The 17,151-nt window shown below is 39.3% G+C and overlaps 1 protein-coding gene and 1 long non-coding RNA gene across 12 annotated transcripts in view; one reads left to right on the forward strand and one right to left on the reverse strand.

The window, feature by feature from the left end:
- FHIP1A (FHF complex subunit HOOK interacting protein 1A) overlaps nucleotides 1-17,151 on the forward strand; it is a 233,731-nt gene that overhangs the window by 26,621 nt on the left and 189,959 nt on the right. For 6 of the 9 annotated variants that reach the window (XR_013351016.1, XR_013351009.1, XR_013351014.1 and 3 more), the window contains exon 2: nucleotides 13,491-13,614. The exons of 2 other annotated variants lie outside the window; for them this stretch is intronic. The gene's annotated coding sequence lies outside the window, so the exon portion shown is untranslated. Of the gene's footprint in view, nucleotides 1-13,490; nucleotides 13,615-15,123; nucleotides 15,182-17,151 lie in introns of those variants that run through there. One more of the 9 variants, XR_013351011.1, reaches the window with a different exon arrangement.
- LOC144282549 (uncharacterized) lies at nucleotides 1,075-15,094 on the reverse strand. Of its 3 annotated transcripts, none has more exons than XR_013351022.1 (4): nucleotides 14,990-15,094; nucleotides 11,577-13,895; nucleotides 7,763-7,873; nucleotides 1,075-1,298 (listed from the first exon to the last, which is right to left on the reverse strand). It is a non-coding gene; the product is annotated as an uncharacterized LOC144282549 (long non-coding RNA). The 3 variants fall into 3 exon arrangements; XR_013351021.1 differs by having other exon boundaries at nucleotides 13,675-13,895; nucleotides 14,990-15,092; XR_013351020.1 differs by lacking the exon at nucleotides 11,577-13,895.

Consider the following 17,151-nt stretch of genomic DNA (forward strand, 5'->3'; position numbering starts at 1 on the left):
TCACAGAACAGGGACCATATTCTTCTGCTGCAAAGTATCTGGGATTCTTGCCAAGTTGTATTCAAGATTATTTATTCTGTACTTTTGTTGATTTAGTCACCAGGACTTCTTTCGTACTAGGAATTGCCCTTTTTTGCCTCCTGATTTTGGAAAGAAGTTGTGTGTATTCCCTTTCTCCCCTGATAGCTTAAATCAGCATTGATCTTGAGCAGAAATAACCGAATTAAGATGAACACACATAGGTCTATGCCTTTTAATCTGTGGGAACACTTTGGGATATACTGTACTGATAAATGCTGCTACGAGGTTTATTTTGGAGCAGAACATTTGCCATGGCTCCTTTCAGGTAACCATCAGCCCTGTACTTTTCACTTGTTCGCCTTTGGGAAAATGTACTCAACTCAGCATGATACAGATGGTTGTAGAGTAGGAGGCAGCTCTGTAAGCTAACAGTTGGGTGGTCAGTCTTAGTTGTGTGGCCAGTAACAAAAGTTTTGTTGACCTTTGACTGTCAGGTGTTCTTGCTTGCACCCCTGAACAACAGAGATTTGGCTTTCTTTAGCTTTTTGTTTGGTTTCCTACTTGCCAATAAAGGCTTACATTTTCCTACTGCTTCCCTGCCCACAGTATTTACTTATGCAAATGTGTGTTTTGCACCTCCTTCTGCAAACACACCCTCTGTGCCGGGCACTAATATCAAGATTTGTGAGAGAACTAGCTTTTTGAATTTGGTCTTCAAAAAAAAAAAAAACATGGTTCTGTGCTAACTTGTTTCTGGCAGGCCACTGCTTCTTGTTCATCAAAGCTCTTACAGAAAGACCTTTCTGTGTTTGTACAGAGGACTCACTGGGTTTTCTGTCTGTGAATCTCAGTGATTCCTGAGTCATAACCTCGTACCTGAATCAGTGACATTCATCTGTATGAGCCCTGGTCAACCATTCCTTGCCTCTAAAGGGAATTACTGTCTCTCACAGGGATTTGAATTCTGTCCACTGCATTTTGACTAGGATGTACTTGGACATTAAGCTCTCTATTACTTTTGGTTTCTATAAATCATCCAACCTTAAGCTGGGGTCATGTTATTATGTAATGTATTTAATGGGTACAGTTCTTATGCTTATCGCGTATCTGATTGTTTTGGTGTTTCCTGTAGGGGGTGTGACGGGAAAGAGAATTGCTCTTCCATGCAAGTTGGTTCCATCTTGGGACAGTGTTCTGCTGTAGCTCCGGGAAGTCCTAGGAATGATGGTGGTATTGTGCTCAGGTCACTGTGCTCACTGGGCCAGCACTGAAGCACCCTGAGGTCATGAAAATTTAATGGAGAATTAATGCCTTGTAACCATAATCCTCTACAATTTTATGTTAAGAATTCTTTACATAAGGATCTACTCAAGTTCAGACAACGTATATTAAAATATTCTTTAAAAATTTTTTTATTCGAGAGTGAGAGAGAACATAAGCAGGAGGAGAGGCAGAGGGAGAGAGAAAGGGAGAAACAGACTCCTCACCGAGCAGGGAGCCTGATACGGGGCTGGATCCCAGGACCCTTGGACCATGACCTGAGCCAAAGGCAGACGTTTAACCAGTTGAGCCACCCAGGTGGCCTATTAAAATATTCTAACATGAGTTAAACAATCTAAAACTGGTAAAGAAGGGGTAATAAAGGATTTAGGACTGATGGTTCATTTAGCTGTGAAGTAAATAGGTTGCTTTGAGCCAGAGTGATGAGGTGAAATGGTATGCTCAAAGCTGTGTGGGTGATCAGGCCAGAGCTGGGATCTGAACCCAGACCTCTCAGCATAGCTGGTGATCTGGACCTCCCGCCCTGCTTCCTTTCTTCTGGGAGGAAGGCATTATGTGGCATAAGAAAAAATAGACTCCTCTTACTGACAAGACTAAATCAGATCAAGAAGATAAATTAATAAATTACTTGGGCTTTTATTGAACCAGCAATTCAATTTAATAGAAGTTTATTGAGGGCCCAACATGTGTTAAGCACTGTACCAGGAGCTAGAGACTGTATCAAGATCACTAACTGTCAGAGCCTGTAAAATATATACAAAAATAAGTTAAACAAGACAGAATTCATTTACTCAGCCGATGCTGCTTTGGCACCTATGGTGTCCCAGGACTGGGCTAGACACGGAGAGTCATTCATCTGTTTATCAGTCACGTAAGGCTTTTGGTCACTTGCTTTGTGCCAGGCGCTGTTCTAGATGCTGGGAACACAGATGAGAACAAAGCAGGCAAGGTCTGCATTCTCACTGAGTGTACGTTCCAGTGGGAAGGAGATAGACCATAAACAAGCAAGAAAAGACCTGCCGAGAGTGAAAACAGGGTGGTGTGCAGAGAGTAGCTGGGTGGCTCATTAGATCACAAAGATAAGTAAGGTTTGATACCTGGCCTGGAGGAGACAGACGTGTCAGCAGCCCACTACAGCATGATTCAGAGTGTGTGGTGGCCAATGATGTGTGAACTACATGCTCTGGGCGATGCCAGCTGTGAAGGCCTTGCGTGTTGTCAGGAGAGGGCTGAGGGATCGCCACGAGCAGTGCGCTCTTAGGACCAGATGTGTGTCTAGGGTGGTAGTGGTGGAGGAGGCTCAAGTAGAGGCTCGACAGGGGAGACACTGGTGATAGATGTGGGTGATTACTGTGAGGGATGGCAGCTGTAGACAAGTGCAAGGGGAAGGAGAGAGGAGGAAGTGTTACGTCTCATCCAGAGAATTCGAGAAGCCTTCCTGAGTGAGGTGACACTTAAATTAATTCTTTAAACACGGCAGAGATGAAGGGAAGGGCATCTCATGGTTACATTACCAAGAACAAAAGTGGAAAGATCCAGCTTATTTAGGGAGTGGCTAGACTTAGGGGCTGGCTGTGGTAGGCGGTGTGTGGGAGAGAGAAAGCCATTAGGCTTGATATCTCGGGTTGCTTCAGATAAGCAGAGGAACCTGCTGAAGCCTTTTTTAGTAGATGGACATAATCACAGCCTTAGGAATATTATTCTTGCAGCAGTGTGTCAGATCAATTGGCAGGGGAGGGTGGAGAGGGAGAGGTGACCGAGTGATAATTCAGGAGGCCCGGGTGCTGGCCTTGAGCTAATGGTGATATGACCTAGGATGGTGGTCCCTGGGTCTGGCTTAGAGATAGTGGGGCCGTTGTACAGGTAGGAATAGTAAGGCAGGCTACTGTCCAGATGTGGGAAGTTGGGGTAGAGAAGGAGAAACATTGATTTCAAGAATGTAAGATGAGATGACAGCAGATAGGATTTCTATGCAAATGAGAGATGACAGAAGGAAAATGTGTTTGAGAGACAGATTGCTTAGATTAGTTTGGGATTTGTAGAGTTAATGTGCCTGTTAATGTGCTTCACTGACTTTGAGGTAACAGTGTCCGATAAGTGAAGTAAGTGAAGATAAGATTTTAGCTCTGGGTTAGAATATGTAGATTGGGGTTATAATTAAGCAGCTCTAGTTGTAAGGATAGATGACATTGGCCAAGGACTGATTTATTCAAAGAGAAGAAAGGAGGTGAGGATGGAAACTTAGGAACCTGGTAATTTTGGCTATTGATTTTTTTTTTTTAAGATTGTATTTATTTATTCATGAGAGAGACAGAGACAGAGACATAGGCAGAGGGAGAAGCAGGCTCCCTGCGGGAAGCCTGATGCAGGACTCGATCCCAGGACCCTGGGATCACGACTTGAGCAGAAGGCAGTTATTTAACCCGGGTGCCCCTTGGCTATTGACTTTTATTTTTGTTTTTGTTCTTTAGTGCTAATAATCTCTTAAACTACATTGTTGGATTCCAGCCCTGCACTCTCAGCTCAATCCACTGTGTGGCTTGAAAAATTGTGCTCCTGGGCTATTTTATCTGGACTCCTTTGTAGAATTCAGTATTAATCAGGGACAACATAAAAAAATTCCAGCTTTGGGACCCCATTTGTTGTTGGGATAACATTGGGACATTTTTGCATCCTATCTTTTGGTGTCTCCTAGAGCATTTCTTTCAAGTAAGTAATGGGAAACAGCTTTGTTTCCCTGGAGGGGTGCAAATGTTTGTTCCTCATGAAAATCGTAGAACTGGTCACATCACCCTTTTTGTGTTGGCTGCTGGGAAGCACAGAAAGCACAGAATCAAATTCTTACGGTCTCCATATTTAAGTTCTATATTTTTGAAGATTTTATTTATTCATGAGAGACACAGAGAGAGGCAGAGACACAGGCAGAGGGAGAAGCAGACTCCCTGTGGGGAACCTGATTCGGAACTCGATCCCAGGACCCTGGGATCACGCCCTGAGCAGAAGGCAGACGCTCAACCAACTGAGCCACCCAGGTGCCTCTAAGTTCTATTCTAATATCTCTTCTCCCAGCCATAGTCTTCATTTTCTTCCCTAATTTATAGTTCCCTTTGTCATAATTTTTGGTTTTCTTCATATATGAGTTTCTCATTAGTCACCTCAAATTCTTTGTGGGATGAGACGAGGGCTAAATAAATAATGCTCCTATGCTGTTTACGCACAAGTGAGATGTACTAAGAAGATAAAGATCAGTCTATAAATACAAGGACATATCCTATTTTAAGTTCATATGTTCATTGTTCTCTATGAGCCTTGACTTACTTGATAATTTTTAGGGAAATGGTACATACCCACAGACTGCAGAACCAAATAAAACATGAGGCAATAGTGAGAGCCAAGTTCATGAGTAAATATTTGCACATTGACCCTACCCTCTCTATCTCTTCTTGGTCAATTATTCGTTTTTAGGTATGAATTTTTGCAGTAAGAATTCAAATTTTTTTGTCTGTAATTCATAAATTTTAATATTTGGTCCATGTAGGATCTTGGAGTTGATGTTAATGATGGCTGAGGACTAATCATTGGATTTGGAACTAATGTGATCTAGTAATGCTTTTATTTCTAATCAATTTGTGTAAATTGTGCTGCAGAAGACTGTGTAATGTCTGTGGGTTGTTCACTATTGAGAAATGAATAGGTCACTGGTTAGTTAACAAGAATTGACCTCATCACCAATCATTCCTAGATTCTGTTGTCTAAGGAAGATCTTTTCCATTCTTTAGAAGGAGACTTTCGCTTTCAGTGACCAGATCAGGAACTAAACATATTTTAACAAAAATCTGTTAAATTAAAATAGCCAAGTATAGGGATAGCTGTTATTGGATTTACTCTCTAGTAGAAATTTTCCCCTAATTTTAAACCCGAAAAAGTGTTATCCTTCCTCAAACTACTTTGTTAGTTCTTATAAAGTAAGAAGACACAAACCTATGCTGATATAAACTTGAATGGTACAAAAACCTTTGTAGAATCAAGTGAATATCATAGTGAGATATTTTTTAGGAACTTTGTTTTAAAAATTGTAATTCCTAGATGTAACTCATTTTTGGTTGTTTCAGACTGATGACCTACATTCTATTTATGTGAAGTATGAACTGTTGATATCAAAATATCTTTGTGATTCAACTTGTATAAGGAAAAGTGAATTTAGTTATATAATACAGTGGCATTTACTTATTTAGACCCCATACCATTCCATAAAAAAGAAATGCAGTTATTCTAAATGTGGCAGTAATGCTGCAGTATCTTCTCTGAATGGTACAAGTATGGAATTTGTGGTCATGGTAGAGCTGAGGCCTGCTCTCCTGCCTCATCTCTGTGTTGAATTTCTTGATTTTCATTAGGTCTTCTCAGATCTACTCAAACTTATTGTTTATTGTAAAAACAAACAAAAAAAGATATACATCCTTAGGATTTTTATTACATTTAACAGAATCTTCTGTCAGGAACTGTAGGTTGATTTTCTGATTTCTGTGTCAAAAAATAGTTGTTCTCTCTCTGAGCAGCTGGTTTATTTTTACCCTGTGGACACTGAATCTTATAACCGATCATGTTTCCCTCTACATGTTGGCTGCCGCTGAGCTTAGAGGCCGTGCCCACCTACTTTTCTTCTTCCTCCTCCTCCTCCTCCTTCTGACTCTCTTTCTGCCTTGTTGCTGTAGTCATTGGTACACTTACCTTTTCATACTAGTTTAAAAATTGTTTGGAGACAAGAATTCTACCAATTTTCCTGATATTCTTTACATTGCTATCACAGGGCCTTGCACACATTTGGCACTCAAATAATGGCTGAATTGAGCATTAGTAGGTCATTCAAAAATAGCTCCATGTTGGGCCGTCCATGGTGATAAGGACAAGGAGAAAGAAATAGGCAGTATGCCAGAGAAGGTTTTGAAATGTGCTGAGGGTCAGAGGGATTGTATGTTTGAAAATATGGCACAATGAAATGTGATGCTTCTAAGGATGAGATATTGGAACCAACATATGCTATTTTCCTCATTGTGTCATATCTAAATATACTGCTGTATCAAAATTCGGAGCCTGGCGTCTCCCAGCTTTGCTCCAGTAGGAAGGATCAGTTCTCTCCTCTCTCAAAAAAAGGGTAAGGGAATGATACTAAGAGAGGAGCAGTCTAATCAGTGTGGATTGAGAAGTTGCTTTGAGATCTGTGCACATAACTACTGTAGTTATTATGCCTACTGTGTAATGCAGATGGCATCACCTCTAGAATAGTTGTAATAAAATGGTTGTGAGCTATAGCCAATGATCCATGTATTCAACTATTATTCTATATGATTAAATTCCAGTACATCTAATGAATGTAGAGTGAATTATAATAGTATGTGGCACATAGTCAAAAGTCTTTTATAGGAAAGTCCATTGAAATGAAAATGAACCTGGTTAACTGAAGGCAAAAGATCATCAACTTCAGACACATAGTTGGTAACGCTTTTTTTTTTTAAAATAATTTTACAAAAATCTATATTTGGTGTGTGTTGAGAAGGGGAATCTTTGTTTTTTTAAAAAACTTAAAAAGATGTATTTTATCAGTTATTCCACATTATCATATGTTATTGGTAAGTATCATGATTCTAATAGTGAAACTGTAAATATCAAATGCTTAGAAAAATTCTAACCAGAGAAGGAACTTTTTTCATTGTGTTTTCCTCTCCCTACTCTCCACTGAAAATGTGAGATTCGTTCAATAAAAAAAAAAAAAGGACAACACAAAGAAGCCCCCGCCTTGCCAGAATTTCATTTTTATTATTACTTTTATTTTTATTTTTTCAGAATTTCATTTTTAAACACTGCTTATTATAACCAAAATAGTATGTGGTTGAAAGCAAACCTCAAGGACCCTTAATTGAATTAATAACTACCCATTATTTAGCATGATAATGATTATATTATCTCGTTTCAAATTTTCTTCTAAAGCACGTTTTCCTCAGATGAATCTTAAATAGTTGCATTTTTGACATATAAGCATGTTCTAATTCTGCTAGAGCCAAATGAAAACTCGAGACCTTAGTTTCCTAATTAATGATAAAGATTCTGTTTTAGAGACTGTGTATAAATAATTAGAAGGGGGCTAACATGGTGTTAAAGCACTGACTGGAGTCTGCCTCATAGGGTGGTTGTGTTTATTATTCACGACAAGGGGTTAGAGGAGCATCCAGCACAAAGTAAGTGCTATATAAGTGCTGGCTGTTTCTTATTATTGCCATTATACAGCAAAACCATATACTAATATGACCAAAAATATTTTTTATTCATTGCCTCCAATGGGGTTTGAAGCTCTTCTGAAGTGACCAAAAGAGCTTCTGTCATTAAAAGTTACAGAAAAAGCTAGAGAGTTCTGGAACTCCTCTTTGGCTCTCAGTCCTCTTTGTCTCTACGATGACTTTACCTGAGTTCTGTGGGTCTCCATTTCCTCATCTGGAAGATGACAGTTCCATGGTGGTGGGTCTCTGATGTCTCTTCAAGTCCATGCAATTCTGTGATTCTTTGATCGAACCGTCTGTGTAAACAAGAAGCTTGAGGTTATTTATGTCCAAATCCATAACCTGGAATGGCAGAATTTTAGAAGTAGGTGGGGCTTTAACCAAATAGTCTACTCTCTGGGGAACTCCTCCCTTTTCTTAGCTTCAAGTAGTGATTTTTTTTTTTTAACATTGTTAAAAACATTTAGATTTTTTTTTTGAGATTAGTGCCAATCTTTATTTTTCCTTTTTTTTTTTAATTTTTATTTATTTATGATAGTCACACAGAGAGAGAGAGAGGCAGAGACATAGGCAGAGGGAGAAGCAGGCTCCATGCACTGGGAGCCCGACGTGGGATTTGATCCCGGGTCTCCAGGATCGCGCCCTGGGCCAAAGGCAGGCGCTAAACCGCTGCGCCACCCAGGGATCCCCTTTATTTTTCCTTTTATATCTTTCTTCCAAAGCACTTTTTACAAACTCTATGAAGTATTTACTATGTTTGTTGTTTGTCTCTCTATTCCTGCTTGAATGTAAGCTTCACAAAGGCAAGGATCTTCATCTTTTTTTGTTCGAGTGTCTGGCACATCGTAGATGCCAAGCAGGGGCTCAATAAATATTGTTTGGGCAAATGAATCTTTAGTTGCTAGTGGACATTTCTGTTAATGGATCATTTCTCATCCTCTTCTAAAACAACTCTCTTTCATGATTTTATTTCCACCAATGACACTGAGAGCAAAACCCTAAAGGAATTGGGTGCCATACAAATTAGAGCAGATTAGATGATTTTCAAGGGGATTTAGATAGTCACTGGCATCGAGGCTCTTGGTACAGAAATGATGACAGTATATTTCCACATAAGGTAGATGGGCCTGAATCTTCTCAAATCGAACTTTTTGAGCCAGAACTGGAAGTAACTTCCTACCTGCCCAGGAAATTACTTAATGTTCCCCAAATTTATTACTAAGATTGTAGCTTCTGCGGGTTAATATTCCTGATATGCTTCATTTGTCCTGCTAGTTCTACTGGCGATTCCTTGTTGCTTCTAAACAAAGTCCCAGCTCTGCAGCCTGGCATCCAGTGAAACCCCTCACTCAGACCTTTCAGTTCCATCGCACAACTCCCTGGCCCATTGTGTACTCAGCTGGGGGTCTACCCTTCATGTCTCCTAAAGCGTTGCATTCTTTTTTTAAAGCACCTCTGTTTACACCATTTGTCATCCATCATGATCATGTGGTGGGGCTTCTCCTCCTTCGCCTATCCAAATTGTTTTTCTTAATCCACCAGAGAGACTTTCAACCCTTACACAAAGCCATCTGTATTATGTTTTTGGGCTCCCAAATGCTGCATTGTTCTTTAATATTCCATTTGCCTATTTGTTGCTTTCCTGTCTTTATAATATAACCTTTTTGAGGGAAGGGGCTGATAGAATGATGAGCTGGGGGGGTGAGGAAATGAATCCCAAAACACAGCTAATGCGAAACCCACTAAGCTGTGGTGCAAAAGTGACTCACTGTAAGTGTAGTTAGTAGCTTGTGATGAAGTTTTTTTTTGGGCTGTAGGAAGTGCTAAGATCAAATTCTTCCTTTTTGGTTGGGGAGGGGGCATTAAAATGTCCCTTTTAAAAATTGAATGATAATGAGGGGTGCCTGGATGGCTCTGTTGGTTAAGCGTCTGACTCTTGATCTCAACTCAGGTCTTGATCTCAGGGTTGTGCGTTCAGGTACTATGTGGGCTCCTCACTGGGTGTGGAGCCTACTTAAGAAAAAAAAAATCAAATATTGGTGATAGTATGTAGTAAGGGCTTCAATGAATCACCTTTACTTTGAAAAATAGAAAACTCATATTGATGGAATATGGAATATGTGGGTCTCTGTGTATGTGTGTCTGAATCTGTATATGTGTATATATGTAATTTTACTGGTTTCTGACATCAGAAAGTCTGGGAAAGACAAGACGTGGTGGCTGCTTATCATGTGAGCAGTCACACTCCAACTTTCACCTTCACCTGTGGTTATCCTGCCCCTGCTCAGTTGCATAGTATTCATTTTTCAGGGTCTTAGACGTTGGCTTGAGATTCTTATGCTGTGGTTTGACTCTGATTATCTAGGGAATGCATGAAACTACCTTCCAAATATGCAAAAGGGTTCCATTCCATTTTCTGAACTTCAAAGAATATTCTTTCCTTGTTCAGTGCAGATTAGTCTAGACAATGGCATTCCTTGCCCTTTCTAAGTAAATCAGGCTTTATTCATGTCATCAAAAGAGAAATTTTACATGGCTTTCTAATTTTTCAGGCTGATTGAAAAACTCTGTGAGGATACAAAAGACATTAATTTGTTCATTTTCTTTCCAAATCTGGAGCCATTTGTTCTCTTGTTCCATATTGTAAGGCAAGTTAATATTCTCTTCCTTTTCTCAATTGTTCACAGTTTTGAGTTTTCATTGAATACACTATATGTTTACTCTTGGATTTTGACATTTTAATTATTGGGAGTATCTGATCACATATAATCTTAATGATGTTCAACAGCACCACCCAGCTCACATTTGTGCAGGATGCTGACAGAATGACAGGCAGTGGGAGCCAATATTGTGTTCTGCACAGATGATCAGTGAAGAGAAAGACAGACATAATGTGGTATCTCTTGGTTACTGTGCAGTTCCAATAGATACCTACTGTTTTACTCAGAGTTTTATTGGTTGCAGAGAATAGCAGCCTGCTCAGTTAACTTAAATAAAAATTTTAAAAACCTCAAAATGTGGGATTTAACAGCTGATCTTAGTGATATCAGGGGATCCATTAGGGACTAAAGCATGGGATAAAAAGTCAAGAATCAGGGGCACATTGCCTCCTCCGTTGTTCTGTCTTTCTCTACCTCTCTATTCCCTTTTCTCTTACATGGGCCAATATGTTTATACCTATTAGCACTGATGTGACCTTTGGTTTTAGGCTCATGTTACAGCCTGTATTTTTCATAAGTCAGATTCTTGAAAGGGACAATTTGACTGGGTTATTTCAACAGATGGATCTATTTCTCCTGGATCAGGTATCTATGCTGGGCTCACTGACCAGTCAAGGTTAGGGTCAGGGAAGATCTGGTTGGATATTGTATCTCCTGCATTGGTTCTTTGTTTGTGATCTGTTCTTTTCTATTTTCTGTTGTCTTTCATTACACATTTTGAAAGATTTCCTCATTTTTATCTTACATTACTTTCACTGAATTTTTATTTTGGTAATCATATTATCAAGATTATTTAAAAAGTATTTCATTAGGGCCACCTGGTTGGCTCAGTGGGCCTAATGTCTGACTCTTGGTTTCTGCTCTGGTCATGATCTCAGGGTCCTGAGACTGAGCCCCATGTAGGGGGCTCCACACTCAGTGGAGAGTCTGCTTGAGATTCTCTCTCTCCCTTGCCCTCTGCCCACTCACACGTCTCTCTCTAATAAATAAATAAAATCTTAAAAGAAAGTTCTTCATGATTCTTTAATCATTTTATTATTATTGTGTGCCATTCTTATTTAATGGTTGTAGTATCTTGTTGGAATCTTTGAATTGAATTCGAGTGATTTCCCTTTAAAGTGCTCTTTTGTTTTCCTGAATTAACTGTTTCATCCCGGCTTTTTTCTCCCTAATGTTACCAATTTTCCTTGTAGGCTTGGTCGCCTTTTCATAATAAAGAATGAGAGACTGGGAGAGTTTGCTCTACTATTTAAAAAATATCCGTATGTAGTTTTCTTACCCCAAGCTGTATGGTTCCTCTAAGCGGCAATTCCAAATAGAGTTGAGAGGCGGGGGCTGAGTGGTCACCTGGCAGCTTTGCTTCTTCCAAAAATGCCCTAATGAGGAGGATTTACTCTGAGGACCAAAATTCATGTCAGAAGCCTTCATGAAAGCATCTCTCACTCCCTACTGTCAAAACTGGTTCATTTCCTTTAGAGATGAACCCCAGATGTTTTGTCTGTCATTATACTTGGCCAAGCTACCTGGAGACTCTGTGAGAGGGTGAGGGAGCTGGTGTGGCAGTGGGAACTGTCATCGCGTCATCCCTGTATTTCCTGCTCTGTGTCATCCTCCTCACTCTGTGATACTTGTTGTCTCTGAGCCCAGAGTCTCCTCGGGATTCTGTGGAGCAGATTGTCTCCTTGGTGGCCCTTGGGTAGCTGCTTTCCCCTCATGCTCCATCTGTCGGCATGTTCCCATTTCCTGTTTCCTAGAATTTGTTGTAGTCTCTTGTCCATTTGAAGTTCTTTTCCAGCAAACCTTTTTTAATCTCTTAGAATTCTTCCGTTTTGTTTTTTGAAGCTTTCACTTCATTAGGAATTCAGGAAGGGCAACCAGGCCATCAACCATTTTGAAACTGAAGCCTTGCCAGGTTGTTTATTAAAAAGAAATAGCATTTGGCTTTTGGCTTTTATTTTACTTTTTGAAGTGAGAGATATACATATGTACATACATATACAAGAGAATATATCAGTGTATGTATAATTTAAAAAAAATAATAGCGTGAACTACTAGAACTGGTGCCTACTAGATAGCTTTAAATATTATATTTTTGGTACTTATGAAACTCTTATGTGTCCTTCCTTGATTGTGTCTTCTTCATTCCCTCTACCTCCTGTGGTAACCATTATTCTTTAATTTTTAGTCATTGCCTTTTTTTTTCTTAAAAAAAAGGATGTGCCTTATGTGTATTTATCTCAAACAATATATTGTTTAATTTTAGCTCCTTTTCTTTGTAGAAATGAAATCTTATAACATGTATTCTTCTGTACTTTGTCGCTTTATTCAAGATTCTGTTTTTGAGACTTATCCATGTTTATTCATGAAGCTATATTTTATTTACTGCTGTATAGAATTGCATCATAAGAATACACCATATTGGGGCACCTGGGTAGCTAGCTCAGTTGGTTAAGTGTCTGACTATTGGTTAGCTCAGGTCATGATCTTGAGCCCTGGGCTCTGTGCTTAGTGGAGAGTCAGCTTGAGATTCTCTCTCTCTCTCTCTCTCCCCCCCCTCCTCCCCCTCCCCTCCCTCTGCTTGTATGTTGTCTTTCTGATAAAAATAAAACCTTAAAAGAATATACCATATTTAATTATCTTTTCTATCTCTGAGGGACACTTATGTTCAACTTTTTGCAATCATGAGAAAGATTGGTATGAACATAGTTCCTGTTGTATATACAGGAGAGTATTGTGTAAACCTAGGAGTGGAAATGCCAGGTCATAGAAATTATGCATGTTTAATTTTACTAGGTGATGATGACTATTTGCCAGTGGTTGTATCAGAATGTATGATGTAGCCTGTGGCTGAACAACACCTGTGATCAGATTTTTAAAAATTTTTGACTGTATGGTAGGTGTGAGATCATCTTATTGTATGTTTTAGAAATTGAGGTGTAATTTATGTTGTATAATTTACATTATTGTGACTTTAATTTTCATTTTCCTTATTATTAATGAGGTTAAAGATATATCTTCAAATGGCTATTAATTTTTCTGGCTTTCTTTTCTATGGAAGTTTGCCATGTTTTTCCAGTTAGTCTTCTCTTACTGACTGGTGGGTGTTTCTTCCATATCCTGGATATGTAAGTGTGTGCATGTATATATGCATATATGTCTATAATATGTGATGGAATTTATTTTTTTTTGGTAGGCAGAGTCCATTGCCAGGAGGAGGAGGAGGAAGTGCTCATGTCCAGTAGTCGATTTTCTGCCTGTATGATTGTGACATTCTCTCTCGCTTTCTGTTCATGATTGCTCTTGGACAAAATTGAGAAGTAAGTTTTGGCCCTTTAAACATTTTGGAGTCTTTTTTTCCTTGTTTCCTCCTGATTTACCTCTATTGTGGAAAAGTTTTGGCTAACATTCAGTGCCTCAGACGTTTTCTTTGGAGTGCATACTATGACAGTTGGAGGACGATGATTAGGATGCTGGGGACCGACAGGTCTGTTTCAGTGGTGTCACACCACAGGCTGCCCAGCATGCGGCCAGCAGGGGTTTTGGGTTATGAATACCAATCCAGATCTTTAATGTGAGACCGTTGGTATTTTTCTTGACCCTGTGGTTAACAAATTTCAGAAATTTTATGAAATTTAATGGAAAATTAAGTTGGCTTGATATAAAATGATAGCATTAATTACTGCCCAGTCTTCTCTCCATTTAACAGTGTACCCTGAGGTTAGCTTAAGGGACGTTTTCTCATAAGTGATGATATTTTTATAAATAAAAACTTCATGAAATGGTTAACATGTACGTCTTAATGTGTGTTTCACCATAATGCTAATTAAAAAAAACCCAAGGCTGGAAAAAAGAACTTTTTGGAAAATTTAGGATTCTAATAAGAATACAAAGATAATGCTGGGAAGGAACGGATATATTTTTGAGTGCAGAGGTCTTTCAAAAGTTAATTTGAATTACTGATACATGGTAACTAGCATTACTTCTTCTTAGGTAAGCTGCTTATTCTTTGTCATGGCTGTTCCTGTAAGAAGGTTTACTTTTTTTTTTTTGAGTTTTTGTAAATTTTGAAATGAATTTTCAAGAATTGTCTTTTCATTTGTCTTCTGTTGATAATACTATCACTTCCCCTCTGCTGTAGGCTCATGGGCCTTCTTTCATTTCCTGGAATCACCATCCTTTTTCTTCCTCAAGGCCTTCCCACAGGCTGTGTTTTTCCCCAGGCCTATTACATTTTATCTTAGTATTATTTTTAAATGTAGTAAAATATACATGTATTGGCTAAATTCTGTCTCCCCAAATTCTTACGTCAAAGTCCTAACCTCTAGTACCTCAGAATGTGGCTGTATTTGGAGACGGGGCCTTTAAAGAGGTTATTAAATTAAAATGAGACCATTAGAATTGGCCCTACTCTAGTATGACTGGTGTCCTGGTAAGAAGAGGAAATTTAGATACAGACAGTTGCTGAAGGAAAACCATGTGAGGACACAGAGAAGATGGCCATTGACTAGCCAAGGAGAGAGGCCTCAGAGAGCCCCAACCCTACTGATACTTTGATCTCACACTTTAGCTTCTAGAATTGTGAGGAAATAAATTTCTGTTGCTTAAGCCACCTAGTCTGTAGAACTTGGTTATGGTAGCCCTAGCAATAATAATATAATAATATAGCCCTACTATAATACATATAAATTTTACCATTTGTGCCATTTAAAAATGTGCAGTTCAGTGACATTAAGTTCATTCATGTTGTTGTGTAACCATCACCGTCACTCATTCCAGAACTTTGTTGTCTTGCAAAACTGAAACTCTGTACTCCATTCTGTCTTTCTCCCATTACCTAGCAACCACCATTCTAATTTTCTATCTCTGTGAATTTGACTGCTCCAGGTACCTCATATACATGAAATCCTAGTTTTCTTTTGTGATTGATTTATTATACTTCACGTAATATCACAAGGTTCATCCATGTTGTAGCATGTGTCAGAATTTCTTTCCTTTTTTTTTTTTAAGATTTTATTTATTTATCATGAGAGCACAGAGAGAGAGAGAGAGAGAGGGAGGCAGAGACACAGGCAGAGGGAGAAGCAGGCTCCATGCAGGAAGCCTGATGTGGGAATTGATCCTGGGACCCAGGGATCATGCCCTGAGCCAAAGGCAGATGCTCAACCGCTGAGCCACCCGGGCATCCCAGAATTTCCTTCCTTTTAATGACAGACTATTCCATTGTGTGTGTATATCTGTATCATCTCTATCTCTATCTCTATATCTCTATATCTGTGTGTGTGTACATATCTATATACACACATCACATTTTGTTTATTGATTCATCCATTGATGGACATTTGGGTTGCTTCTACCTTTTGGCTATTGTGAATAATACTGCTATGAACATTGATGTACAGATATATCTTCAAGATCCTGCTTTCAGTTCTTTTGGGTATGTATTTAGATTTAGGATTGCCGTATCATGTAGTAATTCTATTAATTAATGCTTAATTGGGGATCCCTGGGTGGCGCAGCAGTTTGGCGCCTGCCTTTGGCCCAGGGCGCGATCCTGGAGACCCGGGATCGGGTCCCACGTCGGGCTCCCGGTGCATGGAGCCTGCTTCTCCCTCTGCCTGTGTCTCTGCCTCTCTCTCTCTCTCTGTGACTATCATGAATAAATAAATAAAATATTTAAAAAAAAAATTAATGCTTAATTTTTTAAGGAAGCACCATACTGGCTTTCATAGCAGCTGTACTAGTTTACATTCCCACCAGTAGTGCACAGGTGTCAATTTCTTCACATCCTTGCCAACACTTGTTTTTAGTTTGTTTTTGTTTTTGACAGTAGAGATGGTATTTCTGGGTATCAAGTTTCAGGTATAATGTAGTGCCCTCTTGATTTTGTGGTAGGAAGGTAGTGATAAACTATGACCTTTTAATTATCACTAGGTTAATTAAAAATTTTTGATTCTCACAAGGCTCTGATGTGGCCTCTTTATGCCTCTAGATTCAGGCATATCATCTTGGAGTTATGGGTGTGTAAGACTGGCAGCCATTTTTTGTTCTATTTGGGTCAAGAACTCTGCTGCTGTAGGTAACTTTGGGGTCTGCTTGTAGAATATGGGACCAGCTATGGCAAAATGCAGGCATTTCTCACTGCAAAGACTGGAATAGCACTTTTGCAAAACTGAAAAGGGTAGTAAGTTTGTTACTCTCCCCACCCCCCAAACCCTAGCAAATTTTCATTTTTCCTAAGTGTTTACAGCTGTGTTTGTTTAAAACACTCATATACCTAACAATTACATTCCAGTGAAGAAAGTGGAGTTAGGCAAATTAGACCTCAGAAATCTCAAGCAGAGGTGGTCGTAGGGCACAAGAATCCCAAGAGATGCGCTGATGCTTCCTGAAAGGCATTTTTGAAATCATGGAAGAGTAATGTTTGACCATAAATGTTCATTGCAACTGCCTGAAAGATTAAAGTCAAAGAGATTGAATTAGGAATATTTATAAACACACCCTTTAGCTTTAATTTGTGTGTAAAAATGAAACATTTGATGTGGGGTTTATTTTTCTTCACCCCAATGCAATTCTTGGTGGCTTACCGTGGCAAAACAGGAATCATCCTTTTACTGTGGTTTGGGACAGACGAAGCCACCCAGTCTCACTGGGAGGTCAAATTCCCGTCCCATCTCTCCCCTTGCCATCCTCAACTCATCCCTCCCCTTGACATCCTCAACTCGTTTGTATAGATGATAATTTGACTCGGAAGCAGCTCAGTTTAGCAATTCCAAATTCACAGTGTTAATGATTAGTAGTAGCTTCCCAGCACCTGGTGGGATTAATTTTACGCGCACACTCCTATTTTTCCTTGC

Source organism: Canis aureus, chromosome 13 (genome assembly GCF_053574225.1).
Source record: "Canis aureus isolate CA01 chromosome 13, VMU_Caureus_v.1.0, whole genome shotgun sequence".
In the NCBI taxonomy this organism is placed as follows: Eukaryota; Metazoa; Chordata; class Mammalia; order Carnivora; family Canidae; genus Canis; species Canis aureus.